Source organism: Hordeum vulgare, chromosome 7H (genome assembly GCF_904849725.1).
Source record: "Hordeum vulgare subsp. vulgare chromosome 7H, MorexV3_pseudomolecules_assembly, whole genome shotgun sequence".
Classification (NCBI taxonomy): domain Eukaryota; kingdom Viridiplantae; phylum Streptophyta; class Magnoliopsida; order Poales; family Poaceae; genus Hordeum; species Hordeum vulgare.
The window spans coordinates 550,996,672-551,019,412 of record NC_058524.1 but is presented as its reverse complement, the minus strand read 5'-3'; positions in this window follow the sequence as shown (position 1 = coordinate 551,019,412).

The window sequence follows — 22,741 nt, the reverse complement described above, 5'->3', positions numbered from 1 at the left end:
AAAATGTTTGTCGTGGTTTTTAAAAATGTTCATAGTGTATTTTAAAAGGAGCTAAAATGTATTCATTTTGTATTTTCAAATAATGTTCATTCTGTTTTTAAAGAAGGATAAGCATGCATTAAAAAATCTTAATCTGATATTGGGTTTTAAATGTTCAAGGCTGTACTTAAAGAACATTGTGTTTTCAAAAGTTTTCATTCTGTTTTAAAAAAATAATGCTATTTTTCTATGAGAAATACATCCTCTACATTTAAAATATTTTCATAATATTTTTCGGAAAAACATCATCGTGTATTTCACAAATGTAAGTCTTATATAAAAACAAAGTGCTCAATCATGCACTAAAAAGTTTCATCATGTATTTTACAAAAATAAAATAAAAGACCAGAGTGTATTTTAAGTTCATATGCTTTTTCAAGAACAAAGTTCATTTTATTTTAAAATTTCTTCATTAAAATTAAGTTTCTATGTATCTATAAACATATTTTTTTATTTTACCTGAAGGAATAGAGAAAAAATAAAAAATAAAATGTTACGAAGTGGAAGAGAATGTTGCACGCGTGCTACACGAATTGATGTCGGTGAGCATGCGACCTGCCAATGTGTTTATTCCAGCCTATGTTCTGTGAGTACTAGGTGAGAGCTCCGCTCGAGCACATATAGCCCAACTCTAATTGATAAGAAAGTAAAGCTTCCTTGCATGTCAGTCGTCAAGAATCTATCACCATCAAACTCGTCAGCTCGAATAGATCCACCCCACAATACATTTGCACCCACGACCAATCAGGCTTGACAAGTGCTGAAAAACATACACGCACTGGTTCATGTTGCTGAAACAAGCGTCTGAAAAATATGCTCGTTTTTTAAAAGGTTCATGAATTTCATAAGCATTCGAATTTAGAAAAATAATCAAATAGTAGGGGGTAATGGATTTGAAAAAGATAAAAAGGGGAAAATGAAAGAAAACCTACAAGATAAAACAAATGAAAATAAATAAAAAACTGTCTCGGTAAGGTACTAGAATATTCCCAAAACCTGTGAGGATAATAAAACCGAAATGGGCCAGCCCATAGAAAGGAGGAGGCGTGGCAGGGTAAGGCCTCCTTTGACCTTTGTTCATAGGATAGGCATATCATAGGAATAGGAAAATCGTTAAAAGTTAAACAATATGCATCTCAATTCTTATAAAGAAAGACATTTCAGTTGGTGTATAGGATATTAATTTTTAATTAAATATAGCCTAATGTTTGTTTTCTTGTGAAATATGAAAGATTGGTTTCTATCCTACATAGAAATAGGAATACATTCCTACAAACCAAAGGACTCCATAATAAATTTTTCCTTTGAAAATCATATCCTACGAAATTCCTACCAACACTCGTACAAACCAAAGGAGAACTAAGCGTTTGTTCTTTATTCGAGGAAGGGTGCGACTATATATCGCTTAGTGCGAGAAGAAATATGGTCTCATCTGAAGCAAGAGACAATTCTCTGGCCCAGCACGCTATAGGTCCATTGCCCTTAGGTGGTTTTTTCATATTTGTTTTCCTTTTTTTGGTTCATTTTTTCCTTATTTTGGTATTTCTAGATAATTTAAACATATATTACACAAATCATGTTACATAAATTTTAAAAAACCATAAAGGTCACAACATATATATGAAAAAATGTTAAAGGTGTATAGAAAATTGTTTTGATGTAGACGACCAATGTATAATGTGTATAGCAAAATGTTTTGATATAGACACAAAATGTACAACGTGTATGAAAAAACATAAACATTACAAAAATATATCTGAAAATGCTAATTATCCATATGAAAATATTTGATGATTATAAAAATGTTTCCACTGTATAAAGAAAATGTAGAAGCTGTGTGTGGAAAGCTGTAGACCTTGAAACATATATTTTAAAAAATGTTCATAATGTACTCCATCGGTTTCTAAACATAAGTCCTTATAGGGAGATTACAATATGGACTACGTAGGAGCAAAATGAATGAATGTACATTCGAAAATACGTCTATATACATCCGTATGTAGATTTTATTGAAATATCTAAAAGACTTATATTTAGAAAAGGGGGGAGTACTTAAAAATATAGATGTATATAAAAAAATATTTGTACAACAAAAATATAAATGTATATAAAAACTTTATTTGTACAACAAAAATATATAATGTGTAAGAAAAAATAGACATCACGACATATATTTTCCAAAAAAGTGAATCGTGTAACTGAATTTTTTTAAACTTATACTCCCTCTAATCCATATTACTGGTCTTAGATTTGCCTAGATACGAATATATGTAAACACATTTTAGTGTTACATATATTCATATCTAGACAAATCTAAAAAAATTAATATGAATCGGTGGAAGTATAAAAATGTATACGATGTATACGAAAAATGTGGACTTGTGTTCAAATCGAATAAAACCATGAAAAATCAAAGAAAACTGAAATATAAGAACAGGATAAAAGGAAAATGAAAAACCATAGAAAACGAAGGAAGAAACAAGGAAAGGGAGATAAAACCAAAGAAAAATGAAATAAAAATGTAAAAAAAACTTGAAAAGGAAAAAAATCCGGAAAAACATGCAAAGTAGTGCAATACTGTGAAAAACCCAAGAAAGATTCTGCTGAGCCCAGGCTTAATCTCACTATAAGGGAGACATAGCTCTGACAAGGGGCTGCGCTATGTCTCTCCTTAGGCGAGCGAAGGGGGTTGCCACACATAACGGCTTGTTCGGTTAATCCCCATCATAAAGGGATTGGAGGGGATTGGAGGGGTTTGAGGTGGATTTTGACTTGCTGGGGATTTAATCCTTTTCAATCCCCTTCAAACCCCTTAAAATCCTATGAAACCGAACAAAGCCTAAGGGGGGAGCCCATATGGCCGGCCCCGGCACGCGGGAGGTCTTGGACCTTTTCCTTTTTCTTTTTTCTGTTCTTCTTTTTTTTACTTTATCTTTGTACTTTTCTTTATACTTAACATATTTTACACATATATATATATAAATCTTCAAAAATACATTTTAGAAATGATGAAAGTATTTGTCAAAATGTTGAATAAGTAATAAAAATTATAGAATGAGTATTTGAAAAATGTTGAACAAGTATTTTTTTTAATAAGTACAAAAATTGTTGAACAAGTATGTGACAAAAATTTGAATAAGCATTGAAAATTGTTGAATGACTATTCAAAAAATGTTGAACCAGTACTTAAAAATGTTGATAAGTATGAAAATGTTGAACAATTACTTCAAAATGCTGATAAGTCTTTAAAATATTGAACAAGTATTTCAAAATGTTGAATAAATATTAAAAAATGTTGAATGAGTATTTGAAATACGTTGAACAAGTATTTGAATTTTTTTGAATAAGTAGTAAAATATTGAACAAGTATTTCAAAAATGTTGTGTAATTATTTATAACTGTTGAATGATTATTTGAAAAAAATTGAAGAAATATTTCGAAAAATGTTGAATAAGAAGTAAAATGTTAAACAAGTATTTGAAAAATAATGAATAAGAGTTCATCAATGTTGAACGTGTATACAACAAATGTTGATCACTTACTCCAAAATATTTTTCACACATAAGAAAATGTAGAGTGAAAATAAAAAAAACATAAGAATAAACAATTGGAAAACTGGGTTCACTCGCCTAAACTACGAGGTGCGCCTCTGCCCATGGTGTCCAAGGATCCGAGGAACTTTTTTGCGAAATTCGACGAACTTTTATTACTCAAATTTGGTGATTTTTTGTTGAATCCATGAGCTTTTTTTTCTAGTCTAGTGCTACAAATCAACCGATTGATCCGAAGAAGAATTAAACCTCCTTGTTGACCGCTTGATCAGCCCCACAACATAGTCGGATCAACAGGTGATTTGAATGGTCAACGCACGCAAGATCTCCTCCCTGCATCTCACATCGGCCCCATTCTCTTCTTGGATCTTGCAGCCCGCCGACGAGAGCCGTATCGAAGCCCGGGGAGCCTCCCGCTTTGCTTCACTGCAGCGACAACATCCGTGCAGCGACGGTCTATCGTAGCTCCCGACGCCGCCGGCGATGCTCCATAGCTGCGGTGCAGTGGGCGGTGGCGACGAGAAAAGTTGTGATGCAGTACCAGCGGCTATGGCGGATGCTGCGATGTAGCATTACCGGCGACGGGTGCTTCAACGTAGCACGGCGTGTTAGGGAACGTCGCATGGGAAACAAAAAAAAATCCTACACCCACCAAGATCAATCTATGGAGACTAACATGTACGAGAGGGGGGAGTGCATTTACATACCGTTGTAGATCGCTAAACGGAAGCGTATATAATGTTGTTGATGTAGTCAAACATCTTCACGATCAAAATCCCAATCCGTCCCGCGAACCCATCACGATCCGTCCCGCGATCTCATCACGATCCATCCTGATCTAGTGCCGAACGGACGTCACCTTCGCGTATAGCACACATACAGCTCGATGACGATTCCCGCCTTCTTGATCCAGCAAGAGGGGGCGAAGAGGTAGATGAGTTCTCTAACAACACGGCGGCGTGGCGGCGATGGTGGTGGAGCTGTCCTAGCAGGGCTTCGCCAAGCACTACCAAAAATGATCTAGAGGAGAAACGAACTAGAGGGAGGGAGAGAGGGTTGCGCCTTGGATTGTGGTGCTGCTGCACTCTCTCCCCTCCACTATATATATAGGAGGGAGGGGAAGGGGTGGCACCCTAGGGTTACCCCTAGGGCCTTGGTCGCCACCCCAAAGGAGGAGTCCTTCTCCACGAAGGGAGGTGGAGTCCTAGTAGGACTCCCTCCCCACTTGGCCTCCTCCCACCTCTTGGCGCAAGGGCCTTTAAGGGCTGGCTGCCCCGCCCACTAGGGGCTGGTGCACGACCTCTTAGGCCCATGTGGCCCCTGTGGTGGGTGGACCTCTCCTGATGGACCCCTGGAACCCATTCGTCACTCCGGGTACACTATAGGAAGTGTCCGAAACCAATCCGGAACCCAAATACCCTTTTCCTCTATATCAATCTTCGTCTCCGGACCATTCCGGGACTCCTCGTGACGTCCGGGGTCTCATCCGGGACCCTGAATAACCTTCGTTCACCAACATACATAAATCAACTATACCGAAACGTTACCGAACCTTAAGTGTCCAGACCCTGTGGGTTCGAGAACTATGTAGACATGACCGAGACACTCTCTGGTCCTTAACCAATAGCGGGACCTGGATGCCTATATTGCCTCCTACATATTCTATGAAGACCTTTATCGGTTGAACCTCTATGTCAAGGATTCAGTTAATCCTGTATACCATTCCCTTTGTCCATCCGTATGTTACTTGCCTAAGATTCCATCGTTGATATCTCCATACCTAGTTCAGTCTCGTTACCGGCAAGTCTCTTTACTCGTTCCGTAATACAAGATCCGTGATGTCGGTGAATACTCACAACATATGCCATGGGTAGGCTAAAGTAGGTGAGAACCAAAGTGGCAACGGAGGGCGCTGGGGGCGAGGTTGGTACAAGCATGGAACACATGATGTACCCAGGTTTAGGGCTCTCCGTAGAGATAATACCCCTAGTCCTGCCGGAGTGTATAATGTGTATGGATGGGATTACAAGGTTGCTCTTGGAGCTGTATTGTGGAGGAGGAAGAAGGGAGCAGTCGGCTCGTCTCTGCCTCTCCTATGTGGTTGGTGTGTGTGTGTGATCAGTTGACCGACGCTCTGCGTTGAGGGGGGCCGGGGGGTTTTATAGACGAACCCACCGGCCTACAATATGGATAAAGGGTACAAGAGTGGGACCCGGCTGGCCAGGGGGGCCACGAGGGTCTTGTCTTGTCGCCTGAGGGGCCTGCCGGCTGCAAGGTCCCATCTGGCTATGGGACTCGCCGGCTAGCCAATGAGGCTCTCGCGTAAGGTTGACGCAGGAAACGCGTGGTACGTCCGGCGTCGTCCAGCGAGATTCGTCATGGACAGACGGTACGGCCGCCTCCACTGTTCCCATGCCGAGTGCAGTAATGGAGTGGGAGTTTGACGGCCGACACTCTGCTGGGTGATGGGTCAGAGCCAGGGTAGGTCAGCGGCGTGGCCGCCGATGCTGGTACCTACCGTGCACTTCGATCCAGTACCCTTGCTGACGCGTAGCCACCTTTAATCATAGGGTCTTGTCATGACCTACAATCTGATGTGACTTGAGATCCTCAGCCGACTAGCCTGCTTGGCTAGCCGGCTTCGGCACGGCCACCTCGTCCCTAGCCGGCTGGCTTGGCCTAGGCGGCCTAGAAGAGGTAGCCATCTTGCTTCTAGCCGGCAGGTTCTGCCTGGTCAGCCAGAGAGTTGGCCGTCTCGCCCCCTAGCCGGTAGGTGTAGCCTAGCCGACCGGAGGACTTGGGCCTTGGAGAATTGTTCTTGGTCATTCCTTTTGGGATGGAGATAAAGGAGCAGGCTCGATGAGCCTACCCCCGGGTTATCCCCCCGAAGCTGGAGAGGCCCGCCGCCTGCTGGCGGGTGGTTTCACCGGCTTGATTTTTTGTCATTGTATTCCTGCCGCCACCTGCGGCAGGGGTTGCCGGCTCGGAAGCCGGTTGGCTTCGAAGCAACGCATCGGCTTCGTCGTAAGCTGCGCAAATCGCACCACGTGCCAGGACCGGCCTGACATGATGATGGTTTTTACTGGCGATGGGACCGCGCCTGGGCTCCGGGTCCCGCCACGACGCCCGCTCGGCCGCCGCGCGGAGGATCCTCTGCGGATTTACTCCACGACGGTTGGGTTTCGGGAAGCGCTACCGTCCGTAATACACGGGATTAGTGGGGCTCCGCGCGCACCGGCTCCCCTCCCCACGATCCTTCATGGGGTTTAAATGGGATGCGGGGGTACCGAGGAGGCCATTCGCCCCCTTCTCGCCCCGCATCGACGCCCTCTTCCTCCCTCGGCCTAGAGAGAAAGAGCCTGTCTACCTTTGTTTTCTTCTTCTCCGTCGCCGTCGCGCCACCAGCCTTCCCGAGCATTTGCCGCCCGCAGCCATGGCGAGCGGTTCTTCCTCGAAGAAGACCTCGTCTCATGGAGCTTGGCTCGGGAGTGAGATCTGCGACGACCGCATCGAGGCGCTCCGCCACCGCCGAATGCTGTCCCCGGCTTCTCAGGTGTCGGTGCGGATCCCCGGCACCGAGACAGCTCAAACACCGGAAGAGGGAGAGATCGTGGTGTTCGACGAGCACTTCTACACGGGCTTCGGGCTCCCAGCGAGCACCTTCTTCTCCAACTGGCTTATCTTCTTCGGCCTGCAGCCGCACCACCTGGCACCGAATGCCATCCGTCCGCTGTCGGCCTTCGCTATCCTGTGCGAGGGCTTCCTGGGGATCGAGCCTCGCCTCGACCTCTGGCAAAGCTTGTTCTTCTTCAAGCAGCAGTCCATTAATACGTCCATTTTGCATCATGTTTTCATGTTGATATTTATCGCTTTTTGGCTGTTATTTCACTTCACGGTACAATACTTATGCCTTTTCTCTCTTATTTTGCAAGGTTTACATGAAGAGGGAGAATGCCGGCAGCTGGAATTCTGGCCTTAAAAAGGAGCAAGTTTGAGACGCCTATTCTGCGCAACTCCAAAAGCCGTGAAAATCAACGTGGATTTTTTTTGGGATTTATAAAATACTGGGCCGAAGAAGTGCCAGAGGGGCGCCAGCAGGTGGCCACAAGCCTGCTAGGCGCGACCACCCCCTGGCCGCGCCTACGGGGCTTGTGGGCTCCCTGTTGGCCCACTGCCCCCCTCTTTTGCTATAAGAATGGTTTCGGTCCGGAAAAAATGGAGAGAAGGCTTTTCGGAGGATTCGCCGCCGCCACGAGGCGGCACTTGAGCAGAACCAATCTAGAGCTCCGACAGGACGATCCTGCAGGGGAAACTTCCCTCCCGGAGGGGGAAATCATCGCCATCGTCATCACCAACACTCCTCTCATCGGAGGGGACTCATCACCATCAACATCTTCATCAGCACTATCTCATCTCCAAACCCTAGTTCATCACTTGTAACCAATCTCCGTCTCGCGACTCCGATTGGTACTTGTAAGGTTGCTAGTAGTGTTAATTACTCCTTGTAGCTTATGCTAGTTGGATTACTTGGTGGAAGAGTTTATGTTCAGATCTTTGATGCTACTCATTACCTCTCTGGTCATGAATATGATTATGCTTTGAGAGTAGTTACTTTTATTCCTGAGGACATGGGATAAGTCATGCTATAAGTAGTCATGCGAATTTGGTATTCGTTCGGTAATTTGATGTGTTGTATGTTGTTTTTCCTCTAGTGGTGTTATGTGAACGTCGACTACATAACACTTCACCATTATTTGGGCCTAGAGGAAGGCATTGGAAAGTAGTAACTAGATGATGGGTTGCTAGAGTGACAGAAGCTTAAACCCTAGTTTATGCGTTGCTTCGTAAGGGGCTGATTTGGATCCACTAGTTTAATGCTATGGTTAGACTTTGTCTTAATTCTTCTTTCATAGTTGCGGATGCTTGCGAGAGGGGTTAATCATAAGTGGGATGCTTGTCCAAGTAAGGGCGGTACCCAAGCACCAGTCCACCCACATATCAAACTATCAAAGTAATGAACGTGAATCATATGAACATGATGAAAACTAGCATGACAGAAATTCCCGTGTGTCCTCGGGAGTGTTTTTCCTCCTATAATACTTTGTCCAGGCTTGTCCCTTGCTACAAAAGGGATTGGGCCACTTTCCTGCACCGTTGTTACTTTTGTTACTTGCTACGAATCATCTCACCACACAACTACTTGTTACCGATAATTTCAGTGCGTGCAGATTTTACCTTGCTGAAAACCACTTGTCAGATCCTTCTACTCCTCGTTGGGTTTGACACTCTTTCTTATCTAAAGGACTACGATAGATCCCCTATACTTGTGGGTAATCATCCATCAAGATGGACAAGGCCGAGTTGGAGAAGCTCGTCGGGCCTCGCCCGATGACGCCGTGCGGAGCCGCACTGGTGCACCATCGCTCGAAGTCCGGCTTCCCCCAGATGCCGCTGCAGGAATCCATCAAGCAGTGGGAGAGGGGCTTCTTCTATGTGAAGAATGCCAACCCCGCACACGACGCCCTCAACATTCCCTCGTTCAACATCAATCCTCCGACGAAGTTGAACTGGGGGGTGAAGTACCCGAAGCCGATTCCCGAGGTGGCACAGATCGGCGTCCACCTCGACGTCTTGCAGGATCATGGCGTCATTGCCCGCGACCTGCTCACCACCATGGTCACTCGCAGGATCCTGTCGCTGCAGAGGCGGCCCCATCTGGTCTGCCTGATGAGTGGCAGGTATAATCCCTATCGGACCTCCACCAAGAGCTTCACAGCTAGCGCGGTGGCGCGCGGGGTGAAGCAGATCTCCATCGCCCGTATGGATGACAGTGGGAACTGGGCGTGGGGGATGGCCCCTTACAGAAAGTCCCGTTCGCCTCCGGTGGTAAGTATTTTTCGTTGCATCTGTTCTTGTTGTTTTTCTCGTGGTCGTTTGTCTTTTTGAGCCAACCACTGACTCCTTCGCGCAGGTGTTTGAGAAGTTGCAAGCACTCAACCTGCCGGCCCCCGACGTGGTAATGTTTGACGCCTCGGAGATCGAGGATGAGGGCATGATTGAGTCCCGCTCCGCCGCCTCCGAAGTTTCGGAGGATGCGTTGGAGTCGGAGGGGACGGAGCCGTCTGGTGAGAACCTGAAGCCCTTCATTGTAGATTGGACGGATGATGATGATACTCCCTCCTCCCTATCTGATGCAGCCTTCGAGGAAGACTCCGACGGGGTGGAGGAGGTCACCAGCCCGCCTCTGACGCGCGGACGGCATCATAAAGCCGAGGCGGCCCAGAAGAAGGGCAATTGTGCCACAACTTCCAGGCCGGCTCCCAAGCTAGTCGCGACGGGTCCTCCAGCCGGAGCACGAGCAGGCGGCGCTAAGGAGCATCATGCTGGTGGCGGTAGGAGGCAGGTGCCCATCGTCGCGGGGTAAGGGTTCCATTTCCTTCTTTTTTACTTTGTCTTGTGTGAAGTTGTGTTCCTCAAAGCGGAGGATGTGGAGGAAGACACTGCCTCCGCCGCCGAGCGAGCCGGCTGGGCAGCGACTGACGCTTCCCGGAAGGAGCTCGAGGAGCAATCCGCCCGCCGCTGGGATGCAGCCTCGGAGAAGATGGCCGAGGGCCAGTCTTGGCCCAGCCGGGCCGAGAAGCTGGCGGAGAGGCACACGAAGGCTAGATATGACCCCTCCATGCATGCTCGCGTGGAGGAGCCAGCTAGCGAGGCGGCCCCGAGGCGCGCCCCGAGGACCGAGGAGGCCCATCCTTCCGAGCCGCAAGCCTCTGTGCCGGTGGATCTTGAGGTGATCCCTGATTCACCTGAGGCCGACGCGGCGGCCGACGCACCGGAACTGAACCTGGACGCGCCAGACGTGGCCCCGGATGTGCCAGGGGTGTACATGGATGCATCGGACGCGGCCCATCCACCTCCTGTTGAGGAGACGGCGCCGACTGGGGCATCGGGAGAGCCGGGCGCCATGCCAGTGCGTGGAGACGGCACCATCATCGTCTCCAACCGTGGCCCGGCTACTCCAGGATCCGGCCCCAGAGCCGGGAGCCGGCCCATGAAGGCTTGACGAGTGGCCAATCTGGAGCACCAGAAGCTACCCGCACGCACCGTGCTCCACGGTGTCCCGGAGCTGGTATTGCTGTTTGCGAGCAGCTGATACAAGGTGGACCAGGCGGCCTGCATGGTGGGTAGTGATCTAGAGCGTTTGGAGGAGCGCACCAGGGTAAGTGTCTCGTCTGTGTCTTTGATTTTTTTCTTTTCTTCTTCTTGAATCAGTGAGGGCGCGCCATCGCACCCACTCGGTGTAGCCCCCGAGAGTCGGGCCGGCCGATCATCGGCCGGGTCGAATCTCTTTGAGCTTCATCTCTTGCTTTGCTTTTTTAGAATCGGGCTGGTTATGATTTAACCAGGCCAAATCTTACTTTTGCTTCTTCATTGCTTTGTAGGATCTTTATGATGCCCAGGTGCAAGCCTACAACACACTGCGGGCTCAAAACCAGGCGGCTGATGGCCAGATCGCCGAACTTGAGGCCTAGATGGGCGAGGTCGCCGTGGAGCGGGACGCCCTGCGCGGCGGACGACCGGCTCCAGCAGCAACTGACTCTTCTCCAGGCGGAGAAGGAGCTCGAGGTGGCCCGCCAGGCTGAGTAGGAGCAACTGCGTGCCTCCCTGCAGGAGAAGGACGCCTCTCATACTGCCGACGTGGAGCGTCTTGAGACGCTTCATCTCGAGGAGATGAAGCTCAAGGACGCTGCCTTGAAGGAGAAGGAGGAAGCCCTGGTCCATAAGCAGGCGCAGCTGGCCAAGGCCCTGGACACGGCGGTGGCCCTCCAGGATGAAGTCACCCGCCTCACCCAAGCGAGCAAGGTGCGGGAGCTTGAGGCCCTGGAGGGCGCCCATGAGACTGATAGCCACTTCGACCGTGAGTCTTCTTTTATTTTGTCTTGAATTTGCTTCTTTGCCGCCTCTTTTTCTCACTCTTCTTTGCGCCCCTTCCCCTATCTCAGGCCTCTTCCCTGAGACACGGGACGTGGCCGACATGGTCGTCTAGGTGAGCCGCGAGGAGCGTCGCGCGGCCGGGCAGGAGGTAGATGTTACCTCAGGCTGGAGCGTGGAGGAGACCGGGGTGGGCCTCAGAGCCCGCCTGCATGCCCTCGGTGAGTCCATGACTCGGCTCCAGGTTGCTGGCTCGTCGATGGTGAAGGCTCTGTGGCCTGATGGCGTGGAGCCGGCGTCGATGAGCCGGCTCTCCCGCTGGCTTGCGGCTGGCGAAGACCGTCTTGACGCCTGGCGAGCTTCGGCCGCGCGTGCTGGAGCCTACATGGCCCTGCGCTTGGCCAAGTCCTGGTGTCGAAACCTGGACTTGGGCAAGCTCGTCGCTCAGCGCGACAGCTCGGAGGGGGAGCTGCAGGCCATGGAGGAGGAGCTGCGCGTGAGGGCCAGCGACATCGCCTCGTACGCCGCCTAGGATGAGCTTAACTTGGAGCGGGGTGAAGGCGGCAATGTGATCCCTGAGGATCTGCATGGCCTTCAGCCCTATGACGCCGATGGCAGCTCCGATGAGGCGGCCCATGAAGAGGAGAACGCCACCTCCAGCGGCGAGGCGTATGCCGACTCCGCCACAGACGAAGCCGAAAGCACTCGCAGAGGAGATGGCGCCACCGCCATGGGAGCAACCAACGATGATGGAGCCACCACTTCAGGAGAAGCATCCGGGGCGACCGACAAGGCCGCAGCCCCTTAGCCGATCCTGTTTTTCTTTTCGTTGTCTGCAATTATTTTGTCAGTCCAACAGTTCCACCCACTGGGGGGTGTAATGAATTTCGGTCGTGGGCCAATGCTCTTTGAATGTATGGATTCAACATTATATTCGTAATGCCATGCATGTTGTTTTATATGTTTGTCTTTTGATTCCTGCTTGACTTCTTTTTCTCCAACCCTTTTACCCCCCAAGTTTCCACCCCGCCACCCCGACAGCCGGGAGCCGGTCTATGACTGGGTCGAGGTTTCTGACTTTGAGAATATAGGACTTAGATTTTCCGAAGCCATGAAGACTTAAAGATTCAGACATAAACCAGCAGAGGCCGGCTAGAATGAGATCGTAAAAAGATCAAGCCAACCCGAGCCGGCAACCTTTTTTCTAGTCAAACTTTACATGTATCCAGCCTTACGTGGTGTGGCCTCGCTAGCCGGACAGCCGGGAGCCGGTCTGTAGCTATTAGGAGGTGAACAGGGATCGGTCCGTCGTACACTATGTGTTTTTCTACAACATAAGGAAGTCGTTCGGGCGGCTAGCGAGCCCCCGAGCTTATTAGAGCCGGCAAGGGACTCACAGAGTGAGCACTCTAGATATGAATTTTAAAAACAAGCATATGTGCATGCTCTTTTCATAGCATTCATTAGAAATCCCTGAAGAGGGAGAAAGATACATATGTGCATGCTCTTTTCATGTTTGATACTTGCCTTCTAGCAATAGAACGGGCGAAGCAACGCCGTGTTCCATGGATGTTCTGTCTCCTGGTTGGAGTCGTCCCTCTTGCGCTTCCTTGGCTTCTGGGCATCGATCAAGTAGTACGCGTTGTTGTGCAATGCCCTACTGATGATGAAGGGTCCCTCCCATGGGCATGAGACCTTGTGTTGGCCGGCTGTGCGCTGGATTCTTCTGAGCACCAAGTATCCCTCTCTGAAAGAGAGAGGCTTGATCTTCTTGCTGTGGTAGTATCTCAGCTTCTGTTGATAGATGGTCGTCCGGCTCAAGGCTAGGTCTCTTGCTTCCTCGAGGAGATCAACACCGTCTTCTCTTGCCTCCTTCACCTCCGTTTCCGTGTACAGGGTGACCCAATGCGAGTCGAACTCGATATCTGTAGGGATGATGGCCTCGGACCCGTATACCAGAAAGAACGGAGTGAAGCCGGTTGACCGGTTGGGCGTGGTGCGGAGACTCCATAGTACAGCCGGCAATTCTTCGATCCAGCAGCCGGCTGACCTGACAAGTGGTGCCACCAGTCTTGGCATGATGCCGGCCAGGATTAGGCCGTCGGCCCTCTCCACCTGGCCATTGGACTGGCGATGTGCCATTGACGCCAAGTCGAGCCGGATGCCTACCTTAGAGCAGTAGAGCGCCAAAGCGCCCTTGGCAAAGTTAGTGACGTTGTCGGTGATGATGCTTTGGGGGATGCCGTACCGGACAGAGATGTCCGTGATGAATTTGACAGCCGTGGGGCCATCAAGCTTCTTGAGAGGCCTAGCCTTTATCCACTTGGTAAATTTGTCGACGGCCACCAAGAGGTGAGTCATGCCACCGCGAGCCGTCTTGAAAGGCCCCACCATGTCCAACCCCCAGACGGCGAAAGGCCATGACAAGGGGGTGGTTTTGAGGGTCGAAGGCGGCATGTGGCTCTGCGTGCCGAAGAATTGGCAGCCCTCGCATTTGTTGACCATGTCCACGGCCTCCTCGAGGGTCGTGGGCCAGTAGAATCCGTGGCGGAATGCTTTGGCCACCAGGGTTCTAGAGGCGGCATGATGCCCACACTCCCCCTGGTGAATGTCTCTGAGGATCTCCTCTCCCTTTTCTAATTCGACGTAGCGCTGGAACACGCCAGTCACGCTACGCCGAACCAGCTCGCAATTGATGATGGCGTAGGCTGCAGATCTATGCTGGATCTGCCTCGCCTCCGCCTCCTCTTGAGGAAGTTCGCCACGAAGGAGGAAGGCCAGGATGGGTTGAGCCCATGACGGAGCCGACACAAGGGTTGGCTCCATCTCAACCTGACTGTCAGGGTCTTCTGCAGCCCCCGCGCTTGTTGAAGCAGTAGTCGCGGGCTTGAGACAAGGTGTCTCCGATGCCGTCGTGGCGGCCGGCTCGCCGTCTACCTCCATGACGTCCACCCACTGGGTGTCGAGACGACAGGATTCGAGGCAGGGCGGAGCCGGATTTGTTGTTGTAGCCGGTGAAGTAGTCATAGCCGGCGAAGTGGTCGTAGCCGGTGCCGGCATTGGAGTCGGCGGAGCCAGCGTAGCCGGCACAGGAGTTGTAGCCGATGTAGCTGGTGGAGCCGACGGCGCTTGCACCGAAGAATTAGTCAGCACGAAAATTGATGCCGACTCCGGAGACAGCCTGATCGACGGCTTGTGCAGCTGCTCGAGGGAGACGCCGGCTGGGATAGCCTGTCTCATGGAGCCAATCTTAGCCAGTGTATCGGCCGCCTCATTGTCCACCCTGGGAATGTGGTGGAACTCGCAACCCTCGAAGGGGTCGCTGAGCTGCTGGATGAGGAAGCGGTAGCTTGCCATGTTGGCGTCCCATTCGCCAGAAACTTGTTGCACCATGAGGTCTGAGTCGCCGAAGCAGATGAGCCGGCGGATGCCAATCTCCTCGGCGAGCCGGAGGCCGTGAGCGAGTGCTTCATACTCGGCGACGTTGTTGGAGGTGGCGAAGTGGATCTGGAGAGCATACTTGAGTTGGTCTCCTTTCGAAGACGTCAAGACGATGCCGGCTCCCAGACCAGTCCGCATCTTCGAGCCATTGAAGTGCATCCTCCAATGCATGGAGTCTGGAGGTGGTGGCTCAAACTGGGTTTCAGCCCAGTCGACCAGGAAGTCTGCCACCACCTGATATTTGATGGCGGTGCGAGGCTCGTAGCGGATATCGTGGTCCGCCATGGCGATGGACCACTTGGCGATCCTGCCAGTTGCATCACGGTTGCCCGTGATTTCTGATAGTAGAGCAGTGCTCACCATGGTGATGACATGCTCTTGAAAGTATTGCTTCAACTTCTTTGCAGCAAGGTAAACACCATAACACATTTTTTGGTAGTGGGGATAGTTTTGCTTGGAGGCGGACAAGACCTCGCTGAGGTAGTAGATAGGGCGTTGCACTAACAGTACCTTGCCCTCCTCCTTGCGTTGGACTACCAGCACTACACTAACCACGCGAGTGGTCGCTGCGATATATATGAGTATGGGTTCCCTTTCAGCCGGTGCTGCCAAGATTGGCAGGCTCGAGATGACCCGCTTGAGGTCGCAGAAGGCTTCGTCCGCCTGGTCGTTCCACTCGAATTCCGTCATCTTCTTCATGAGCTGGTAGAGTGGAAGGGCGTTCTCGCCGAGCCGGCTGACGAACCGGCTAAGGGACGCCAGGCAGCCGGCGAACGTCTGGACGTCCAAGATCCGAGTCGTCTTCACCATCCGCTCGATGGTGCCGATCTTCTCGGGGTTCGCCTCGATGCCACTTGCGAACACGAAGAATCCCAAGGGCTTGCAGCCTGGAACCCCAAAGACGCACTTCTCCGGGTTGAGACGGATCTTGTATTCACGCAGGTTGGCGAACATCTCCCGCAAGTCGTCGAGGAGGCTGAAGTGCTGCTTCATCTTGGCGATGATGTCATCCACATAGACGTGGATGTTTCTGCCGATCTGTGGCAGTAGGCACTGCTGCATGCAGCGTTGGAATGTCGCACCAGCGTTCTTCAGATCGAACGTCATGGTGGTGTAGCAGTAGGACCCGAAGGGCATGATAAAGGAGGTCTTCAGGTGATCAGCTGTATCCAGCTTGATTTGATGGTAACCTGAATAAGCATCCAGAAATGACAGCATTTTGTAGCCTGCGGTGGAGTCGATCACTTGATCTATCCTAGGCAACGCGAAAGGGTATTTCGAACATGCCTTATTCAGGCTTGTGTAGTCGATATACATTCGCCATGTATTGTTTTTCTTCAGCACTAGTACTGGATTAGCTAACCAGTCCTGGTGGAAAACCTCCATGATGAAGCCGGCTGCAAGCAGCCGGGTAATCTCTTCTCCAAAGGTGTGTTGCTTCCCCTCGGCGAAGCGGTGCAAAGGTTGTTTTACTGGCTTTGCATCCGGTCGCACGTGAAGTTTGTGCTCGGCGTACTTCCTCGGAACACCCGGCATGTCTTTGGGGGACCATGCAAAGATGTCCCGATTCTCACAGAGGAAGTCGACGAGCTCACCTTCCTATTTGGGGCTGAGGCCATCCCCGAGTGGTGATGCACTGCTTGGGGTTTGCAGGGTCGAGTGGCACCTGCTTGGTTTCTTTAGCCGGCTTGAAGGATCGTTCGCCGGCCAACTGGGACAGAGGAGAAGGGATCTCCGGCTGCTCGGTAGCCTGAGCCACGAGCCGGTCGATCTGTCTCTTCTCCTCAGCAATCACCATGGCGTCGGCCAGGCGGCTGCTGTCCTGTGCACACTCGAGCGACTTCTTGTAGTCGCCAGCAATGGTGATGATGCCCTTTGGACCCGACATCTTCATCTTCAAGTAGGCGTAGTGGGGGATAGCCATGAACTTGGCCAGAGCCGGCCTGCCCAGCAGCGCATGATACAGGCTGCTGAGGTCCACTACCTCGAACCATATGGACTCGGGGCGGAAGTGAGCCTTGTCGCCGAAGAGGACGTCCAGCTGAATTTTGCCGATAGGCGAGCAAGACTGCCCCGACACGATGTCGTGGAAGACAGTGTTGGTCGGCAGGACGTCCGTCTCCTTGAGCCCGAGCTTGCAGAGAGTGTCGAGGTAGAGGATGTTGATGTTGTTGCCGCCGTCGACCAGCACCCGGGAGAACCGGCAGGTGAGCCTGTTGGAGCCGAAGGTGGGGTTGAGGACGAGCGCGTATGAGCCCGGGTTGGGCATCACCGCAGGATGGTCGACCGGCTCCATGTGATGGGCCTTTCAGACCAATGCGTGTATTGGGGAACTGGGGGGGCCGTGGCATTCACCTCATGCCGTTGCTGGCGCATGCTATGCTTGTCGTCGCCTTCATTGGTGAAGACGACGAATGCTCCGTCTTGATGGGGGTAGTCGTCGTGGAGGCGGCCGTCGTCGCGAGGCGGCGGCGGTGGAGCCGGAGCAGGACCAGGAGTCGGGGCTTGAGGCGCAACCTGCGCACCTGGGGCACTCGGCAGGCCCTCCCCTTGCGAAAGCCGTCGTGCAAAGCTGCACTGTCGAAGGGTGTGGGCAGAAGGTTGTGCCCCAGAGTGCATTTTGCAGGGGGCGTCAAGCAGCTGCTCGAAAGTCTGCTTGGGCAACCAGTTCCCCCTGTTGGGACGCTTCCGTTGAGAGCCAGCTTGAGAAGCCGACGCCTCACCCTCCACGCGGGCTACCAACTTGTTGTTGGAGCGCGAATCTAGCTGATCCGCCTTGCGCTTGTTGTTGTTCTGGCCGCCTCGATCGTCTCCAGCCGGCTTGGGAGTAGCTGGCGTGGGGACAGTCTTGTCCGAGGCGGTCACCTTGACTCGCATCACGGAGTCGGCTGTGGCGTACTTGTCCGCCTTAGCCATGAGCACCACCAGAGAGGTGGGCTCGGAGCACATGAGCTTGTGCTTGAGGAGAGTGTCGTCTCGGCAACAGTCGATGAAGTACTGGATGGCATGTACCTCATGCACTCCCTCGCAGGAGTTGCGAAACTCCGTCCAGCGAGTGACGTAGTCGCGAAGGGGTTCGTCGGGCCTCTGGACACACATGGCCAGCTCGCAAGGCTGGCCAGGGCACTTGTAGGTGCCAGTGAAGTTTCGAACGAACGCCTCCTCAAAATCCACCCATGAGTTGATGCTGCGGGCTGGAAGGCTGTTAAGCCAAGTCCGAGCCGATTCGGCCAACATGAGTGGCACGTAGCGGACTGCTACGTGTTTGTTGCCCCTGGCAATGCCAACGGCGGTGGTGTAGTCGATCAGCCAGTCCTCTGGCTTGGCGGTGCTGTTGTACTTGGGAGTGTCCTGCGGCAAGGTGAAGCCTCAGGAAAATGGCTCCCCTCGGATCGGGGGGCCGAAGCAAGCCGGACCGATGGGGCCGTCCTCCTCCAGGAGGGGTGACTGGGCCAGGGCGTTGAGACGCCGGCGGGCATCCTGATCGCCCTGGGGAACGTGACTGCCGATCCGAGCCGCGATCGGAAGGGCACCTTGCGAACCGGTGGCATGGGTCCTCCCCGGACGAAGAACCTCATACACCGAGTCGCTCTCATCACCTCCGCGACGCCTGCTCGAAGTGTGCTCGCTCTGGCGCTGGGAGCGCCTGTCTTGGCTTCCTTCGCCCTTCTGGATGGAAGTGCGATGCAAGGAAGATCCTTCAGCGTGGCGATGACCGCTAGGGTTGCGGCGCGCTCCGGGGTTAGGTCCCGGAGACTCTGACTGGGCCTGACCGGGGTCAAGCCGTGTCTGCTGCTCGTTGGCGGCGTCAAGGAGATCCTTGACCCGCTTCTCCTAGAAGGCGCGCTCCTCGCACTCCAAGCTTGGCATTTCTTCCATGGCCGCCTGTGTCGCCCGCAAGTTGGCTGCAGGAGTCTCGTAGACGGGCTGTTTGCCGTCTAGAATCTCGGCAATGAACCAACCGCGGCCGCGGACCGACCCAAGCCGGCTAGGGGCCTCGGAAGCCGGAGTGAGGCCGTATGCGGAGTTATGCTCGCGTTGCGTGGCCTCCATCCGGCGCTTCGCCGAGGCGACGACGATGCCTTCCTCCAAGATCTGCCTGCGAGCCTCCTCCAGCGAGGCTCACGCGTCGTTAGGGTTTGTGGAGGCGGCAATAAGCGTCTTCAGGCCGGTGAGCGCAGCCTAAAGAGTGTTAGCGGTGACAGCAGAAGGATCAGATGCGTCTGCTGACGCTTTGCCCTGAGCCATGCTGGTGCCGGCACCGATGACCATCACCTCCACGACGTTGGAGACGGTGGCGACATGGTATGGGGTGAACAACCCCACAGACGGCGGAGGGCCGTCGAAGACGAGTACGTTGTTTGGGTGCACGTCGTGCGTAGGCGTCTCAGCGATCGAGAGCCTACTGAAGCTGGCGCATAGCGCCTCGACATTGAAGTCCTCGCCGAAGTAGCGAGGACCGTCGTTGAGGCGCAGGTCGCTAAATAGAATGCTAAGGTTCTCCATAGCAGCGACGACGACGCTAGGAGGCGCCTCGTCATCGGACTCCTCGTCTGAATCCGCATGGCGGACTGGGACGTGGATCATCATCGGTCTTGCCTCATCGAAGGCGGGCTCCACGGGCATGCAGATCGATCCGGACGTGATGCATCCGATGGTGTAGGTGCAGGGCCCCGCCCAGCGCGTAAAGCCAGCCGATGCCGCGATCGGCCCCATGGTGGGTGCCAAATGTCGGTGAATACTCACAACATATGCCATGGGTAGGCTAAAGTAGGTGAGAACCGAAGTGGCAACGGAGGGCGCTCGGGGCGAGGTTGGTACAAGCATGGAACACACGATGTACCTAGGTTCAGGGCTCTCCATAGAGATAATACCCCTAGTCCTGCCGGAGTGTATAATGGGTATCGATGGGATTACAAGGTTGCTCCTGGAGCTGTATTGCGGAGGAGGAAGAAGGGATCAGTCGGCTCGTCTCTGCCTCTCCTATGCGGTTGGTGTGTGTGTGATCAGTTGACCGACCCTCTGCATGGAGGGGGGCCAGGGGGTTTTATAGACGAACGCACCGGCCTACATTATGGAGAAAAGGGTACAAGAGTGGGACCCGGCTGGCAGCCTCGCCGGCTGGCCAGGGGGCCCACGAGGGTCTTGTCTTGTCGCCTGAGGGGCCCGTCGGCTACGAGGTCCCGTCTGGCTGTGGGACCCGCCAGCTATGTTGGAAATATGCCCTAGAGGCAATAATAAAATGGTTATTATCATATTTTCTTGTTCATGATAATCGTCTATTGTTCATGCTATAATTGTATTAAGAGGAAACAGTAATGCATGTGTGAATAAATAGATCACAATGTGTCCCTAGCAAGCCTCTAGTTGGCTAGCACGTTAGTCAATAGATGATCATGGTTTCCTGGTCATGGGCATTAGATGTCATTGATAACAGGATCACATCATTGGTAGAATGATGTGATGGACAAGACCCAATCCTAAGCATAGCACTAGATCGTATTGTTCGTATGCTAAAGCTTTTCTAATGTCAAGTGTCTTTTCCTTCGACCGTGAGATTGTGCAACTCTCGGATACCGTAGGAGTGCTTTGGGTGTATCAAACATCACAACATAACTGGGTGACTATAAAGGTGCACTACGGGTACCTCCAAAAGTGTCTGTTGGGTTGGTACGAATCGAGATCGGGATTTGTCACTCCGCGTGACAGAGAGGTATCTCTGGACCCACTCGGTAGAACATCATCATGATCTCAATGTGACTAAGGAGTTGGTCACATGATGACGTGCTACGGAACGAGTAAAGAGACTTACCGGTAACGAGATTGAACAAGGTATAGGCATACCGACGATCGAATCTCGGGCAAGTTCTATACCGAAAGACAAAGGGAAATGTATACGGGATTGATTGAATCCTTGACATCATGGTTCATCCGATGAGATCATCGTGGAGCAAGTGGGAGCCACCATGGGTATCCAGACCCCGCTGATGGTTATTGGCCGGAGAGGTGTCTCGGTCATGTCTGCGTGTCTCCTGAACCCGTAGGGTCTACACACTTAAGGTTCGATGACGCTAGGGTTATAGGGAATTGTTATACGAGGTTACAGAAAGTTGTTCAGAGTCCCGGATGAGATCCCAGACGTCACGAGGAGCTCCGGAGTGGTCCAAAGGAAAAGATTGATATATAGGATGGATGGTTTTGGACACCGGAAATGTTTCGCGCGTCACCGGTATTGTACGGGGACCACCGGAAATGGTCCCGAGGGTCCACCGGGAGGGGCCACCAGCCCCAAGAGGTAGCATGGGCCAAAAGAGGGAGGTCAACCAGCCCAAAGCGGGCTGGTGCACCTCCCACAAGGAGGTCCAAGGCGCAGAAGGTGGAGAGGGGGAAACCCTAGTCGCTGGTGGGCCTAAGGCCCACCTAGGGGTGCGCCACCCCCTCCCCCTACCCTGGCCGCCGCACCTCCCATCTGGGGGGGTTGCCGCACCACCTAGGGTGGGAACCCTAGGGGTGGCACCCCTCCCCTCCTCCTATATATAGTGGGGGTTTTGGGGCTGTTTTACACACAATTTTCCCTCTCCCTCAGCGCACCCCTGCCCCCTTCTTCCTCCTCTCCCACGGTGCTTGGCGAAGCCCTGCCGGGAGACCTCGTCTCTCCATCGACACCACGCCGTCGTGCTGCTGGAGATCTTCCCCAACCTCTCCCTCCTCCTTGCTGGATCAAGGTGTGGGAGAAGTCACCGGGCTGCACGTGTGTTGAACGCGGAGGTGCCGTGGTTCGGCACTAGATCAGAATCACACCGCGATCTGAATCTCCGCGAGTACGACTCCATCAACCGCGTTCTAGCAACGCTTCCGCTTAGAGATCTTCAGAGGTATGAAGATGCACTCACCCCTCTCTCGTTGTTGGTCTCTCCATAGGAAGATCTGAATATGGCGTAGGAATTTTTTTGAATTTATGCTACGTTCCCCAACAGTGGCATCCGAGCCAGGTTTTCTATGCGTAGATTCTATGCACGAGTAGAACACAAAAGGTTGTGGGCGATGATTTGTCAATTGCTTGCCGCTACTAGTCTTATTCTTTTTCGGTGGTATTGTGGGATGAAGCGGCCCGGACCGACATTACACGTACGCTTACGTGAGACTGGTTCCACCGACATACATGCACACCGTGCATAAAGGTGGCTAGCGGGTGTATGTCTCTCCTACTCTAGTCGAACTGGATTTGATGAAAAGGGCCCTTATGAAGGATAAATAGCTTTGGCATATCATCATTGTAGCTGTCACATAGGTAAGAAAGCGTTCTTGCTAGAAACCCAAATCAGCCATGTAAAACTTGCAACAACAATTAGAGGATGTCTAACTTATTTTTGTAGGGTTTGACATGTGATGTGATATGGCCAAAGTTGTGATGTTGCATGTATGATGTATGAGATGATCATGCTATTGTAATAGGTTTCACGACTTGCATGTCGATGAGTATGACAACCGGCAGGAGCCATAGGAGTTGTCTTAATTTACTGTATGAGATGCAACGCCATGTGCTTACTACTTTTACTTCATTGCTAACGGTTAGCTATAGTAGTAGTGATAGTAGTAGTTGGCGTGACGACTTCACGGAGGCACGATGATGGAGATCATGATGATGGAGATAATGGTGTCACGCCAGTGACAATGATGATCATGTGATGCCTGAAGATGGAGATCGAAAGAGCAAAGATGATAATGGCCATATCGTGTCACTATATGATTGCATTGTGATGTTTATCATGTTTTTC